Below are 16,930 nucleotides of genomic sequence, written 5' to 3' on the forward strand. Positions count from 1 at the left end.
GGTTTTGATGTTTTGAAGTAGTGTTATGAATGAATGAATGAATGAATGAAGGTGGGGGTGGGGGGGGGGGGGGGTTTATAAAGATCGAAAAATTCAAACTGCAGGGGCAATCCGTGCGGTTTCTGCCCAATACGGGCGGATTCTGCACTTTCTGGGTTTGATGAATCTCGCCTAAAGACGGGCGTATTCAGGAGAAGACGCTCGGATTTGCTTGATACGGGACGGGCGGATTTAAGTCCAGGAAATTTTTCTTGTTTTCCTCAGCAGAGAAGACGGGCGTCTTCTATCCAAGACGGACGGATTCCCAGAGACGGGCGGATTGCTGTTCAGGACGCCCGGATTCTCTTACAGTCAAAAATCTTTCAAAACTTCACCTTATAGGGACGTGCGTCTTCATCCCAATACGCTCGGATTGCATGAAGACGGGCGGATTCTCTTCAATCCGCTCGGATTCGACCCCTTTGTACCCGGATTCAGTTCCATCCGTGTACAATGCATATCCCTTATCATCCTTCCATTCTTCTTTAAATCTTGTGTTCTTCATTGTGGGGGCACTACTAAGGCATGGATAGCCTCCGCAATTATCATCCCCACACTAAGCTAAAGCACTACACATCAATTGAAATTATTAGTCCCTCCCTCACTTCTCTCAAAAATGACAATTATCTTGATCAAAGTAAATAAAAATCCAAAAATGACAAAAATTGCAATACAAGAATTGAAATGCGAGTTAGGGAGTTAGACATATTTACAAATGGTGGTTTAGGGAGGACTCCACCAAACTCTCATTCTTGATGAGATGTCAAGGGGGCATGTTCAAGGTGTTGTTGATGTTGCTCAACACCTTGAAAAAGTGATCAAAAGCTTGTTCATTATCATGGTAGAGGTCTTCAATAGACCTTGGCCCTTGTTGTCGGTCTTGATCAATGGCATTACCAATGTAGGGATTAAAAATCCCTTCAAATTCGTCGTCCCAAAGACCACAAACTTCATTAAGTTGATCATTGAAAATCTCTTGATTTGATGGAGACAATTCCTCCAATTTCTTCTCTTGGCCAATGATTCCATCCTCTTCTTCTTTGATTGATTTTGATGAGCTTTGCAAGCTCTCTTTATCACAATTCACTTGCTCTTTGAATGGAGCATCTTCAATTTTCTTCTTCCATTGGAGTTCCGATTTTTTCCTCTCATCCTTTCGGCTATAATGATCAATCATGAAACACGGTTCATGAAAACGACGAGCTCTCATAGTCTTGTCAAGATTAAAGGTTATGCTTTCATCTCCCACTTCTAGAGTGAGCTCACCATGTTTCACATCAATCACCGCACCCGCGATGTGTAGGAAAGGTCTTCCTAGAATGATTGGAATGTTGGAATCTTCCTCCATATCAACAATGACAAAGTCCACCGGGATGAAAAACTTCCCAATTCGCACGGGGACATCTTCCCATATCCCTAATGGTGTCTTCGTCGATCTATCGGCCATTTGGAGTGTGATGTTGGTGCATTTAAGCTCTCCCATCCCCAACCTTTTACTCACCGAGTACGGCATGACACTCACACTAGCCCCTAGATCACATAAGGCTTTGTTGATCGTTGTGTCGCCAATGGTACACGGTATTGAGAAGCTTCCCGGATCCTTTAGTTTTGGAGGTGAACTCCCTTGAAGTATTGCACTACTCACCTTAGTGAAGGCGATAGTCTCAAGTTTCCGGATTGACTTCTTCTTTGTGAGGATATCTTTCATGTATTTTGCATAGGCCGGTACGTGATTAATTAATTCCGTGAAAGGAATTGAGACTTCCAAATTCTTCACAATTTCCATGAAGTTTCCAAGTTGATCATCAAATTTGGGCTTGGCTTGACGACTTGGAAAAGGAAGTCTAATCACAATGGGCTCCTTCTCCTTGACCTTGTCTTCATTTTTCTTTGAACTTTCTTCTTTTGATGATTCTCTATCCTTGGAGTTTTTGTAACACCCCCATACTCCGAGTGCCTTACCAGGACCACTCAGGTATGGAGACATCACCATCTCGGTTGCCCGAGGTATGATAATCAAACAACAGCGATAAAGAAACAACATTTATTATTAATAGTTTAATGAATGAAAACAATCCTTGAAACCAAACTGAAAGCAAGATACATTATTCCAAACTGTCTACTCAAACTGAAACATAAATAAATGCTAAACTACAGCGGAAGACTCTATCGTCATGTCGTGGCCATCCCAGCTATCCCCGTATCATCTCTATACCGCTCAATATCCGCTCACCATCCCGAATGGATCACCGCAGTTTACAAAACAACACCGGGTCGTACTAATCACACAATCAAAACAGATAACAATAATAAGACAAACAGACAAATTTGAATCGCCACACACACACGCACACATCCAACCAACCGTCTCAATCACCGATCGTCCCCTTTGGACCGCCCCCGATGGGGGACGCAGCCGTTCCCACCTAAGCCCCGCTCATCGTACGAGCGATAACCCTGTCCATTAATGTGCACATCCCCTTTCGTGGCGGGTTCCACTAAGGGCGAAACTAGGGCGTGAGGTCACTCCCGCAAGTGACCCCACTCAGCCGAGAACGCATCTCGAGAACCATCAACAACACAACCACAATCACAAACACAAGTACAACCATCAAATCAATTAACTAACTACAGCACATCACCAATATCCCATTATGGGACTAATACTGAGTAGGAAATCCTACCCGGAAAGCACACACGCGAGACGGTATCTACAATTTGTCTCAAAACGCCTCTTCTATGAATTCTCCTCCTAACATATGACACACGGATACTACTATTCAAACACCATTCATAAAACCCCCAATTACTAAATTAGGGTTTCACTAATCTTAACCAAAACGTTATAAAAATTATGCTAGAAGCTTACCCTCGACGCAAGGAATCCAACGACACAAACTATGATGCAAACCGACCGTCTGAACTCCGGGAATTGTCAAGAACGCGATTAGGAAGAAGACAAGTTGCTTTCTCTCTTAAGCAGATTTTAGGTTTTGTAAAAAGTGATTTAGAACAAAGACGAATTGATTTAAATACCTTAATCGCGTAATTAACAAAACCCGAGAAAAACCCCCGATAAACCGGACACTCGATCGAGTACCCAAGGTACTCGATCGAGTACCCCCCTACTCGATCGAGTGCCCCAGCTACTCGATCGAGTGCCCAACAGGTCAGAAACTATTTTATTCTGCGACATACCCTTACTCGACAGAGTAAGGGCTACTCGATAGAGTACCCCCAAGACCATAAATACGGAGTATTACAGTCTTCCCTCCTTAAAAGGAACTTCGTCCCCGAAGTTCAAACCACTACCAAACCAAGGTACTCCCATAAGCTTCCCGACTCGAAGGTCAACAGGTCAACATAAACACAACGTAAAACATGTTACTAACCCAACTTATCCCGACCAACATACCGACACAACATATATAAAAGGGTGTAAAAACTCTTAAAAACTCTCGCGATCATCTCCTACCCCCCTAAAAGAAATAAGGTTACGTCCTCGTAACCATACATACCTGATCAAAAAGGAAAGGGTAACGCTCTTTCATGATATCCTCCGCCTCCCATGTAGCTTCCTCGGTCTCATGGTTAAACCAAAGGATCTTAAGCAACACTTTGTCTCACCACCCCCGGTCTTTCTAACTTTTCGGTGCGGGATGCGCTTAGGTACCTCAAGGTATGATAAAGACTCATCAAGCTCCAAGCTCTCTGCCTCCAACACATGTGACGGGTCACTCACATACTTCCGCAGCTGCGATACATGAAACACATTATGCACTCTCTCCAACGCAGCTGGTAAAGCCAAGCGATAAGCAACTTCCCCAACTCGCTCTAAGATCTCATAAGGCCCTATAAACTTCCGACTTAGCTTGCCTTTCTTCCCAAATCTCATAACCCCGCGCATAGGAGACACTTTCGAAAGAACCTTGTCCCCAACCTGAAACTCTATGTCACGACGATGTAGATCCGCATAACTCTTACGTCGATCCGTTTGCTCTCATCCGTTCCCGATCATCTTAATCTGTTCCACCATCTCATGTACCATCTCTGGTCCTAAAACCCTTTGCCAAAGACTATCGTCCCAACAGATTGGACTCCTACACCTCCTCCCATACAAAGCCTCAAACGGTGCCATACCTATCTTTGGTGTGATAGTGTTGTTGTAAGAAAACTCTATCAAGTCCAACCTCGCTCCCGCCTACCACCGAAATCCATCACACAAGCTCGCAACATATCTTCCAAGGTCTTGATTGTCCTCTCGGTCGCCCATCTGTCGCAGGATGAAATCTTTGTACTCATCTTCAAAGTCTGTTCCCAACGATTCCCGCAACTCCTTCCAAAACCTTGATATAAACCTCGCATCTCTGTCGGACACTATGTCCTTAGGGACTCCATGTAACTTAAGCACGTTCTTTCGATAGGCCATAGCCAATTGTGCCTTAGTCCATGTATCTTTCATTGGAACAAAGTGAGCCGACTTGGTCAGACGATCCACTATCACCCAAATCATATTGTTACCTTGTTGACTCTTAGGTAAACCCACAATGAAATCCATGGAAATGGATTCCCACTTCCACTCGGGCACCTCCAAAGACTGAACCTTGCCTTGTGGTCTTCTCTGTTCCCCCTTTACTCTACGGCATGTCAAACAACGGGACACAAACTCATTTGTCTCTTTCTTCATCCCAGGCCACCAAAACGTTTTCTTCAAATCCTTGTAAAGCTTGTCTCCACGGGATGAATGAATATGGTGTGCAATGCGCTGTCATGATTATCCTTTTCAACCCCTCGTCATTAGGCACACACCACCTACCATCAAACCTCAAACTACCATCTGTATGGATGGAAAACCGGGACACTGTCCCTTTCTCTACTCGACTCTCCACTCCACTATCTTAGGATCCAAAGCCTGTTTACCTCGAATATCATCATAAAACTCCATATGTCTTTGTCATATCACCCATGGCATCTCCTTCTTTCTCGCAACATATGAATCCCAAAGCTCGCTACCTCATCCTCGGCCTCATCAAAGATAGAATTTGTACACAAAGAATGTACACTCTTCCTACTCAAAGCATCGGCTACAACATTGGCCTTTCCTTCATGGTAGATGATTTCCATGTCGTAATCACCAATCAGCTCCATCCACCTCCTCTGTCTCATGTTCAACTCCTTATGCGTGAAGATGTACTTGAGACTCTTGTGATCAGAAAATACCTTAAAAATTGCTCCATAAAGGTAGTGCCTCCAAATCTTGAGAGCAAACACCACTGCACCCAACTCCAGGTCATGAGTAGGGTAATTCTCCTCATAAGGCTTCAACTGCCTAGAAGCATAGGCGATCACTTTACCATTCTGCATCAACACACATCCCAACCCATTCTTCGAGGCATCTGTATAAACCTCGAAATTCTCGCTTCCTTCAGGCAATGCTAGGACAGGAGCTGTGGTCAAACGCTCCTTTAATGTTTGGAACGCCTTCTCACAACTCTCATCCCAACGAAACCTGTTCTCTTTCCTCATCAACGCCGTCATCGGTCTAGCTATCTTGGAGAAATCTTTCACGAACCGCCTGTAGTATCCAGCTAAACCCAAGAAACTCCTTACCTCAGCAACATTCTTCGGTGCTTCCCACCTTGTCACTGCCTCAATCTTCGCCGGATCCACAGCTACCCCATCTTTAGAGATTACATGCCCCAGAAAAGACTCTTTCTCCAACCAAAACTCACACTTGGACAACTTAGCATACAACTCATGATCTCTCAACGCCCGCAACACGATCCTCGGATGCTCCTCATGCTCCTCCTTAGTCTTTGAGTAGACTAAGATATCATCGATAAACACCACCACGAATCGGTCCAAGAACGTCTAAAGATCCTATTCATCAAATCCATAAACAACGCCGGTGCATTAGACAACCCAAACGGCATCACCACATACTCATAATGGCCATACCTCGACGTGAAGGCTGTCTTCGGTATGTCCACATCTCTAATCTTCACCGATGGTACCGGACCTCAAATCGATCTTAGAAAAGACCGTTGCACCACTCAACTGATCAAACAGGTCATCTATCCTTGGCAAAGGATACTTGTTCTTTATCGTCACACGGTTCAGCTCCCGGTAATCTATGCATAGCCTCAAAGTTCCATCCTTCTTCTTCACAAACAGAACTGGTGCTCCCCAAGGCGATACACTTGGTCTAATGTATCCCTTCTCTATCAAATCATCCAACTGCTTCCTAAGCTCCTCCATCTCCTTAGGACCCATACGGTACGGTGCCTTAGAGATTGGCCCCGTCCCTGGCTTCAACTCAACGGTGAAATCTATCTCCCTCTTCGGTGGCAACCCCGGAATCTCCTCTGGAAAGACATCTGCATACTCTCCCACCACTGGTATCTCCTCAACTGCCGGGCTCTCTATCCGATCATCTCTCACATGGCACAAAATCAGAGGGCATCCCTTCCTCAGATACGACTTCAAAGTGACAGCTGCAATCAACTTAACTTTGGGTTTGACTAGAAACCCACGGTAAGACACACTAACACCCTTAGGACCTCTTAGGGACACTTTCTTTTGATGACAGTCTATCTTGGCTTTGTACTTTCCTAACCAATCCATCCCAACTATCATCTCAAAACCATTAAAAGGAAACTCTAGCAAGTCTACAGGGAAATCGACTTGCCCAACTATCAAAGACACATCCCTAAACAACCTCCCACACGATACAGACTCACCTGAAGGTATGAAAACTTGCTCCCTAACAGACTCATATACCCTCAAACCCAACTGCTTTACATGACTCGAAGACACAAACGACTGAGAAGCCCCCGAATCAAACAAAACAAACGTAGGAATACCATTAACAAGGAATGTACCGGTGATAACGTGCTCATCCTCCTCATTTGCCTTCTTGTCCATCATGAACGACTTGCCACTTGTCTTCCGCCCACCTCCTGGACAAGATCGGGTGATGCGGTCGGCTTAGCACCCGACCCTTGATTGTTGTTGTTGTTCATCGGTGTCTTCGCATAAGAATTACCGCCGTTGCGGTTGCCTCCACTCGGTAGCTCGACCTCCACGGTTTGGCCATGATCCCGCCGGTCTGTTGCTCGCGAAAGCTGCGCGCAGTCCGGAAAGATCCCGGTGCACTTGTGCACTCATGTCTCTTGTAGCCTACGCCACCACATCCAAAGCAGTCACTCCCATTTGTTGCTCACACTTCCACGACCTCTCCCAAAGGAAGTTCGATCGAACCCGGACCCTTAAGAAAGCCCCTTAGGCGATTGTGGTTGCCTTTCTTGAAATTAGATTGGCCACCACCCTCGCTCTCCGACTTCCTCTTCTCTGCACCTAACCTCTCCTTAGCCATCTCCACTAGCCTCTCAGCTCTCCCGGCCCTCTCATACGCTTCCTTCACATCAGTAAGGACTCCCACGGGTAACTTATCCATAATTGTCGTGGTTAGCCCTCTCTCAAACCTCAAAGCAAGATTCTCCTCACTCAAACCCATGTCCTCAGCATATCTGGATTTCTCATTGAACTGCCTGTAGTACTCAGCCACAGACATTTCAGCCGTCATCTTAAACTTGTCGAACTCCTCCCTCAACTTACTCCTCACATGTTCTGGCACGAACTCCTTCCTCACAGCCCTACGAAACTCCTCCCAAGGTATAGCAGGTAACCCCTGGTTGGTATATATCTCCTTGGCACTCACTTTCACTGAGTCCCACCACTTGCCATTTTGCCTCCCTCGGATAGAATGCGGCTGATCCACTCTCATCTCATCGGAGACAGCGAACTAAATCTAGTATGTTCTCCATCTCCCTCAGCCAACTATCAAGGTGATTAGGCTCCTCAACCCCCTTGTACTCCTTCGGGTTAAACCTCGCGATATAGAGGCTGACTTTAGCATGGTCAACCTCTTTCTCCTTACCCTTATCCTTGTCCTCGTTCACTCTCTTCAGGGTCTCCGTAAGAGCGTCTTGGTGTTCCAACATCTTAACGATGTCATCCGTAGTCATAAGCTCAGCTCTCGCGTACAAGGCATTTCTCTTTGGCGGCATCTTGAAGCTATAGAAGAAAGGGGTAAACATAAACACGCGTACTAAACCTCAAAACACGAACACGCGTTGCCCAAAGACCTACTCGATCGAGTATCCGGACCCACTCGATCGAGTAACGGGCTACTCGATCGAGTGCCCCTATGTACTCGATCGAGTACCCGAACTCCGTAACTAAACAGGCCTTCGATCTCTAACCCACTCGATCGAGTATCTAGGCTACTCGATCGAGTGACCCCTACTCGATCGAGTACCCCTAGTTACTCGATCGAGTGCCCCAAAACTCGATTCGGTCTCAAATTCGCAAAAATCTACCCGATCGAGTCGGTCTCACTCGATCAAGTACCCCCAATACGTAAGAGCTACCCGCATGTTACTTCGTATGCTAACATGCCAAACTTTATAAAACCACATTATATTCTAACAAATAGGCTACGTATCTATTCTACTAATCAACAAAATCAACTCATCATGTTATTAAAGCCACATTATAAACATCCAACATGTTATCATCTCATTAACATGTTCCACATATCATTCTCTTTCACATGCTCAACTTCCTATTTCAACACCAAACAATCAACACACTTCTTCACTTTTTGCACAAGTTAAACAATCACACAGACAACTCAACAAATACGTTCCCATGTGACCGGTTCAAAGTTGTAGGGCGACCCCCGCGACTTTAGGACGTCTCCCAAGCCTTTGCACTAGCTCCTACCACTTTTACCCCGGGTTCATTTTAATTGACTCCCTATGTTCATTAAGTTCATTGGTTACAGGTTTCAGGATCGTCGCTCTGATACCATTTGTAACACCCCCATACTCCGAGTGCCTTACCAGGACCACTCAGGTATGGAGACATCACCATCTCGGTTGCCCGAGGTATGATAATCAAACAACAGCGATAAAGAAACAACATTTATTATTAATAGTTTAATGAATGAAAACAATCCTTGAAACCAAACTGAAAGCAAGATACATTATTCCAAACTGTCTACTCAAATCGAAACATAAATAAATGCTAAACTACGGCGGAAGACTCTATCGTCATGTCGTGGCCATCCCAGCTATCCCAGTATCATCTCTATACCGCTCAATATCGCTCACCATCCCCGAATGGATCACCGCAGTTTACAAAACAACACGGGGTCGTACTAATCACACAATCAAAACAGATAACAATAATAAGACAAACAGACAATTTGAATCGCCACACACACACGCACACATCCAACCAACCGTCTCAATCACCGATCGTCCACTTTGGACCCCCTACGCGATGGGGGACATGCAGCCGTTCCCACCTAAGCCCCGCTCATCGTACGAGCGATAACCCCGTCCATTAATGTGCACATCCCCTTTCGTGGCGGGTTCCACTAAGGGCGAAACTAGGGCGTGAGGTCACTCCCGCAAGTGACCCCACTCAGCCGAGAACGCATCTCGAGAACCATCAACAACACAACCACAATCACAAACACAAGTACAACCATCAAATCAATTAACTAACTACAGCACATCACCAATATCCCATTATGGGACTAATACTGAGTAGGAAATCCTACCTGGAAAGCACACACGCAGACGGTATCTACAATTTTGTCTCAAAACGCCTCTTCTATGAATTCTCCTCCTAACATATAACACACGGATACTACTATTCAAACACCATTCATAAAACCCCCAATTACTAAATTAGGGTTTCACTAATCTTAACCAAAACGTTATAAAAATTATGCTAGAAGCTTACCCTCGACGCAAGGAATCCAACGACACAAACTATGATGCAAACCGACCGTCTGAACTCCGGGAATTGTCAAGAACGCGATTAGGAAGAAGACAAGTTGCTTTCTCTCTTAAGCAGATTTTAGGTTTTGTAAAAAGTGATTTAGAACAAAGACGAATTGATTTAAATACCTTAATCGCGTAATTAACAAAACCCGAGAAAAACCCCCGATAAACCGGACACTCGATCGAGTACCCAAGGTACTCGATCGAGTACCCCCCTACTCGATCGAGTGCCCTAGCTACTCGATCGAGTGCCCAACAGGTCAGAAACTATTTTATTCTGCGACATACCCTTACTCGACAGAGTAAGGGCTACTCGATAGAGTACCCCCAAGACCATAAATACGGAGTATTACAGTTTTATAACAACCCGACCCACCACGGTCGTAACACAACCCCAATAAGATGGGATGTGTACCTTTGGGCCCATTACTTGTCCTCACTTAAGCCCAAAAGCACAAGGCCTTGTTACTCAGTGGTGGGTGGAATCTCTTATAAACATATCACAACCTCCTCAATTCCCCGATGTGGGACAACCTTACTCTCAATAACTTGGGGTGTTACAATCTCCCCCACTTAAAGAACACAACGTCCTCGTTGTGCCTCCAACTTGACCGCAGCCAAGCCCAGAATCCTCCCCCGCTAGGTGTGTGACCCGGGTACTCCCGACCACGGGCTCACCACACGGTCGCAGGGTCTCTCTGATACCATTTATAACAACCCGACCCACCACGGTCGTAACACAACCCCAATAAGATGGGATGTGTACCTTTGGGCCCATTACTTGTCCTCACTTAAGCCCAAAAGCACAAGGCCTTGTTACTCAGTGGTGGGTGGAATCTCTTATAAACATATCACAACCTCCTCAATTCCCCGATGTGGGACAACCTTACTCTCAATAACTTGGGGTGTTACAGTTTTGCACAATTTCTTCCTTATAACTAGCTTCCACAACTTCATCCTCAACTTGCTTCTTCGGTGCTTCATACCTAGTACCACTTCTCAAGTGAATGACACTAACCGTTTCATGTCTAGGGGGATTACTTTGAGGTGGTAATTGCCCCTTTTGTCTTTGTGAGCTTGAAGATGCTAGTTGAGTCAATTGTGTTTCCAACATCTTGGTATGAGCTAGGATGTTGTTGATGGTGGTTTCCTTTGCTTGACTATCTTTTTGCATTTGAGTGAAAAATTCTTGTTGATTCTTTTGCATTTGGAGGACCACTTTTTGGACATCAAAACCTTGGTCATTTTGGTGATTGTATGGATTTTGATTTTGGTAACCTTGGTTTTGATTGTAAAAGGGTCTTTGATTTTGGTTTCTCATGGGTGGTGGAGTGTATTTTGTTTGAGGGTTTTGAACATTTTGGCTTTTGTATGAGAGATTTGGATGGAATTTGGTGTTCTCATTGTAATAGTTGGAATAAGGGGTACCACTCTTGTATGCTTGGAAAGCATTCACTTGTTCATTTGTTCCCCTACATTCACTTTGGTCATGTCCCAAAGTTCCACAATTCTCACATATCCCACTTGGGATTGATGAAGATGCCGTCATGGCATTAACATGATGCTTTGGTGATTTTGAGACTTCTTCAAGTCTAGTCATAGCTTTTTCAAACTTCAAATTGATTGTGTCAATATGAGCACTAAGTTGAACACCCAATTGAGTAACGGAGTCCACTTCATGCTTTCCTCCTCTAGTAGCCTTGCGAGGTCTACTATATTGTGAGTTATGGACCGCCATTTCATCAATCTTGTTCCATGTTTAATTATCATCAACTTCGGTGAACATTCCATTTGATCCCATGTTGAGAATGTTCCTAGAATCTTCATATAAACCGTTCCAAAATTGTTGTACCAAGAACCATTCGCTAAGTCCATGGTGAGGACATGAGCGACAAATTCTCTTGAACCGCTCCCAAGCTTCTTACAAAGATTCTTCATCCCTTTGCTTAAAACCCGTAATTTGAGCTCTTAGCATGTTAGTCTTTTCCGATGGGTAGAATTTTTTGTAGAAAGCTAGAGCCAACTTCTTCCAAGAATCTATTCCTAGAGTGGCCTTATCAAGGCCCTTCAACCATTGCTTCGCGGTGCCGATTAGAGAAAAAGGAAATAAGACCCATCTAATTTGGTCTTGAGTCACACCCGTTTGAGAGATTGCATCACAATAGTTGCAAAAGGTTTCCATATGAGAATGAGGGTCTTCACTAGGCATCCCCCCAAATTGGCTCCTTTCAACTAATTGGATGAAGGCGGATTTGGCAATAAAATTTCCGGTTAGATGTTGTGGTGTAAGAGTACCATTGGGCAGGTTCTCCTCGGTGGGTACGGAGTGTGACGAGAATTTAGGCATTGTAGGTTGATTTTGGGTGGTATTGTGTAATGGGTTCTCCTCTCCTTCTATTGCGAAAGGGTTGATGAACTCAATAGTTGGTTGAACAACTTCACTAATACCTCTCAATTTCCTCCTAACAAGTCTCCTATTGTTCGTCAAGGTTCTTTCGATTTCACGGTCAAAAGGTAGCAAATCACCTTGTGACCTTCTAGACATGCAAAATATCAAACAACTCAAAAACAATTAGAACAAACCTTGAGGAGTTTTACTAACCAAAAAGGCGAAGAAAGACACAACTAATAACAATAAAAAGAAATCTAAATCAAGCTAACACCGTCCCCGGCAACGGCGCCATTTTTGATCGGTCCGTTTCGTGTTCACAATTTTAGGGTGTGGTCCTTGGGTCACGTCCGAATCAAAACACAATTTACAGCTTCACAAACAACTCTACAATTAGTAAAGAGGCAAGTAAAGGTCGGATCCCAAGGGACGGGAATTGAGATGAGATTTCTATTGAAACTAGTGGTGTCTTAGGGGTGTCACAATTTGGGTTGATGTAGAAGGTCACTAACTAAAATAGCAATGTAAATAAACAAGCAAGATGAATTAAAGGGGTGTAAACAATTGATTAAAAAGCACTAGGGTGTCATTGGATCATAGGGGAATAATGGGAATTGATCATACAAACATGTTCTCAAATTATAAGCAAGCAATTATTATTGTCATGGATTGAGTTGGGTTATATCTTACAATCCTAGGAAAGTTTGGGTCCCGGAGCCGAATCGATTAGATTGTACAACACCTACAAGTCGACTTAATCTTCCCTACTCAACAACATGCATGGTCTAATGAGACTCGAGTTGGTTTATGTCTTACAAGTCTCATTGAAAAGATAGGTGATGATAGTAAATGCAAGGATTCATAGGCTTAACATTTCATCAAACATAATATGTGCATGAGTTGAGATCAAAACAAGCAAGCAAATAAAACATGAAAGCATATTAAATTAAGCATGAATCATTCCCCATGTTGGTTTCCCCTAATCACCCATTAACCCTAGCTAAGAGACTACTCACTCATTATCATGTTGATCATGCTAGCAAGGTTGTCAATCATACCAACAAAATGAAACATGATGAATAAATGAAAGTAATTAACATTAATTAAAAAGGGATTAAGAGAGTTATACCTACTAATGATTCCAATAATAAAGCAAAAGATAAAAGAAGTACTTGATGCTTGATTGAGAGGTTGTCAATCTCCCAATAATAACCCAAATAATCTTCAATTACCCAAAATAAAGGATGAACAAAAGAGAGATTAAGGAAATAAAACTTGTATTAGAACTTGATTAATTGTTGATTACAAAACTAAAGAGAGATTTGATTGATATTAACTACTCTAATTATTGATAAGAAGAACATGCTCTTCTAATTAGACTAATGGGGTATTTATAGTGGAAATTAGGGGGATGCATTAGGGTTAACTAAGGGCTAAACTAGTAATTACACTTTTTAGATTGAGCAGGGAGGAGCCGGTATTTTTCGAAGGAAGGGCTTCTTTCTTTGTAGCTTGGAGAAGACGAAATTGGCTGTGAAGGAATTCGTGCGTATTGGGGTCGGGACGGGCGGATTCTGGCGATGGAACCTGAGCGGATTCGAGAGAATCCGGGCGGATTGTGGCGGTGCAATCCGAGCGTCTTTGGAGGAAACCGCTCGGATTGTGCTGTGAGGAGACGGGCGGATTGGGGACAATCCGCTCGGATTGTAGCCCAACACAAATTCTTCTTCTTTTCTTCCCTTTTCTTCATGAAATCCTTGGGGATTTCCTTGGGGACTCAAGGATCCTTTCTCAACATTGCTCATCTACTATCATATGTACAAAGGCCTTCTAATCTTGTCTCTCCTTGATGCTTGGTCATTGAATTCGATCAATTTAGTCTCGTTTTGCCATGAAAATGCAAGATTCTTACTCCTTTCCTACCAAGGGATCAAAATCTCAAAGAATATGCAAAACAAAGAACTAAAGATAATAAATGACCTAAATATGCACTAAAAAGCATGGGAACAAGGCTATTTCGGGGACTAAATGTGCGCTAATTATGGTCACATCACATGGTCTAACAAGACTCGAGTTACTTTATATCTTACAAGTCTTGTTGAATAGATAAGAGATGTGCAAACTGCAAGGTTTAATAGTCTAGCATTTTATCAAGCATAGCAAGTGCAAAGGTTAATACTACAACAAGCAAGCAATCTTATGATAACATATTAGATTAAGTATGAATCTATCCCCATGTTATAGTTCCGTTAATCCCCATTAACCCTAGTTAGGAGACTACTTACTCATGAATATGGTAAACATGCGAATGATGGTGTCAATCATATTAGCAAAGTTAAACATGGTAAATGAGTAAATAAATAAGCAAGGGTAAAAAGGATAATACCAAATTGAGGATGATCTAATTAATAAGCAAAGAATAATAGAAGAACACTTGATGAATGATGAAGAGTTGTCAATTCTTTAATAAACCCAAATAATCTTCAAATTACCCAACTAAAACTAAGAACACTTGAAGGATTAAAGAGGAATTAAGATTTGATTAATATTAGATTAAGAGATTATAACTTGATCAATAGTAAATAAACTTGATTAATACTAAATTCTAACTTAGTAAACTTTGTTTTTAATCCCCTAACACAATGGGGTATTTATACTAAGTACAAGTATTAGGGTAACTAAGGGCTTAAATGATGATTAAGTCCGTAAGAAGATGATTAGTGCTTTGCAAGTCCTAGAGATAGCCCCCCGGATTGTGGATTGAAGCAAACTCGCTCTGCCTAGTGATCCGCTCGAACTGAGGATGAGACGCTCGGATTGGGCCTTTAGACGCGCGACCTGGGCTCGAGACGCTCGGATTGAAGGCTGAGACGCCCGAATCAATGCTTCAGACGCCCGAATCTTTGATCAGCTCTTCTTCTTCTTATTTGACTCCCCAAGGATCCTTGGGGATCGTAGGTAGGTCGTGGGGCTCTTCATCATTGCTCATTTATACTTCATTCATTCACTTAGGCCTTTAGGAATGGTCTCTCCTTTGATGCTTTGTCATTAGAGGCACTCCATTTTGCTCTACTTTGCTCCATAGGTGCAAGGTTAGCAATCCTCTCCTACCAAGGACACAAATCCTCAAAACATATGCAAAGTAGGGAACTAAAGATAAGAAATGACCCTAATAAGCACTAGAAAGAATAGGAACGAGGCTAGTTCGGGGACTAAATGTGCACAAATAAAAGTCATATCAAATATCCCCAAACCGAACCTTTGCTCGTCCCGAGTAAAGAGGTGACTAAAACTATGACCCTTATAAATAACTAGCCAATGTGAGACAATTAGCGGGTCTCAGTCCGGCCCTTCAACTCACAACAAGACATCTATGAGGTAAGATGCCTTCTTGCAAGGCAAGGTGGGGCTTGCCAAAATGGCGATGCATCCTACTAATTAAGCACACAAGATCAAATAAATGATGCATCTACAAAAAGAATAGCCACTTTCCTCATCTAAGTGGCGGAAATCATCTGAAGGGGAAGAAATCAAAGGGTACACATTCCATTGTAGATATTATTTCTCCAAGCTACTAAGTCCAAAAGGATACCAACAAATCACCTCCAAGTTTTGTCAAACTAGGATACTTTCGTCCACAATCGCTAAATGCTTTTGTCAAGAGTAGGCTCCCTATGGTGTTAGAAACACTGTAGGATCGCGGAATTCCACCTCTTGCTTAGACAAGAAGGGTCGTCCCCTTTCCACCATGCAACAAATAAAAGATCATCAATGGATAAAAGGGATCAATATGTTTGAGTTTCACAATGGTAGTTTGCTTTTGTTTTGTCCCCCCCCCCCCCCCCCATTTTCTTGTGGTATTTAAATTTTGAGAACATTAGTTTTTGCCACTTTTGATGTTTGACAATTTTGATACTTGGCAATTTCTTTTGCATTCTTTTTGAACATTTTCAAAGTAACCCCATTTTGTAGCAAGGGCACTTTTATTGAAGCTTAGGAGTCTATTTATTGCTCCTCTTTTCATTGATGCAATTTTGTGCAAACTTTTTTTTTTTTGGTACTTGAACCCAATTTGGAGATTTATTGTGCCCATTCCCTTTTGTATTGGCAAAACATGATGATTGTAATGAAAGAACGATTGCATGGGATCAAGGGTCACCTTGGAATAAACGGTAGCCAATGAGTCATCACACCACAAGGTACTCTTGACTAGGCCTTAGTCCATGGGTAAAAAGATACTAGTATCATACATCCTAGGGTGTCTTGAGGGTATTCTAGCAAACAAAGTCTCAAGGAGAAAGATTATCTACAAGGGCCAGAATACACTTGTCAAGCTTCCCAACTAGACATTTTCACAATTTTTTTCCTAAAATGCAACTACATGCCATGATGCAACTAACATATATACTACCTAATACAAATGCTACTATCACTAGTATGCCAAATAATCTAAATGCAACTCCTAGAATCACATTGGTTTGTACCGCATCAAACAAAAAGAAGCCACATAGTCATTAACATAGAGAGGAAAAAAGAGATTTGGAAAGATCATACCATATGGTCTTCGTATTCCTCATGCCTCGGATGTGGCGTAGTCGGTCCAATGTAATAGGAGTGAACACAAATAAACAAATATATACATTTC

The 16,930-nt window shown here is 42.9% G+C and overlaps 1 non-coding gene across 1 annotated transcript; it reads left to right on the forward strand.

Annotated features, from left to right (window-relative positions):
* The first annotated feature begins 11,764 nt into the window (after nucleotides 1-11,764).
* On the forward strand, nucleotides 11,765-11,871 carry LOC141615495 (small nucleolar RNA R71). Its single transcript, XR_012529915.1, has one exon. It is a non-coding gene; the product is annotated as a small nucleolar RNA R71 (small nucleolar RNA).
* The last annotated feature ends 5,059 nt before the right edge of the window (nucleotides 11,872-16,930 follow it).

This window comes from Silene latifolia, chromosome 11 (genome assembly GCF_048544455.1).
Source record: "Silene latifolia isolate original U9 population chromosome 11, ASM4854445v1, whole genome shotgun sequence".
In the NCBI taxonomy this organism is placed as follows: Eukaryota; Viridiplantae; Streptophyta; class Magnoliopsida; order Caryophyllales; family Caryophyllaceae; genus Silene; species Silene latifolia.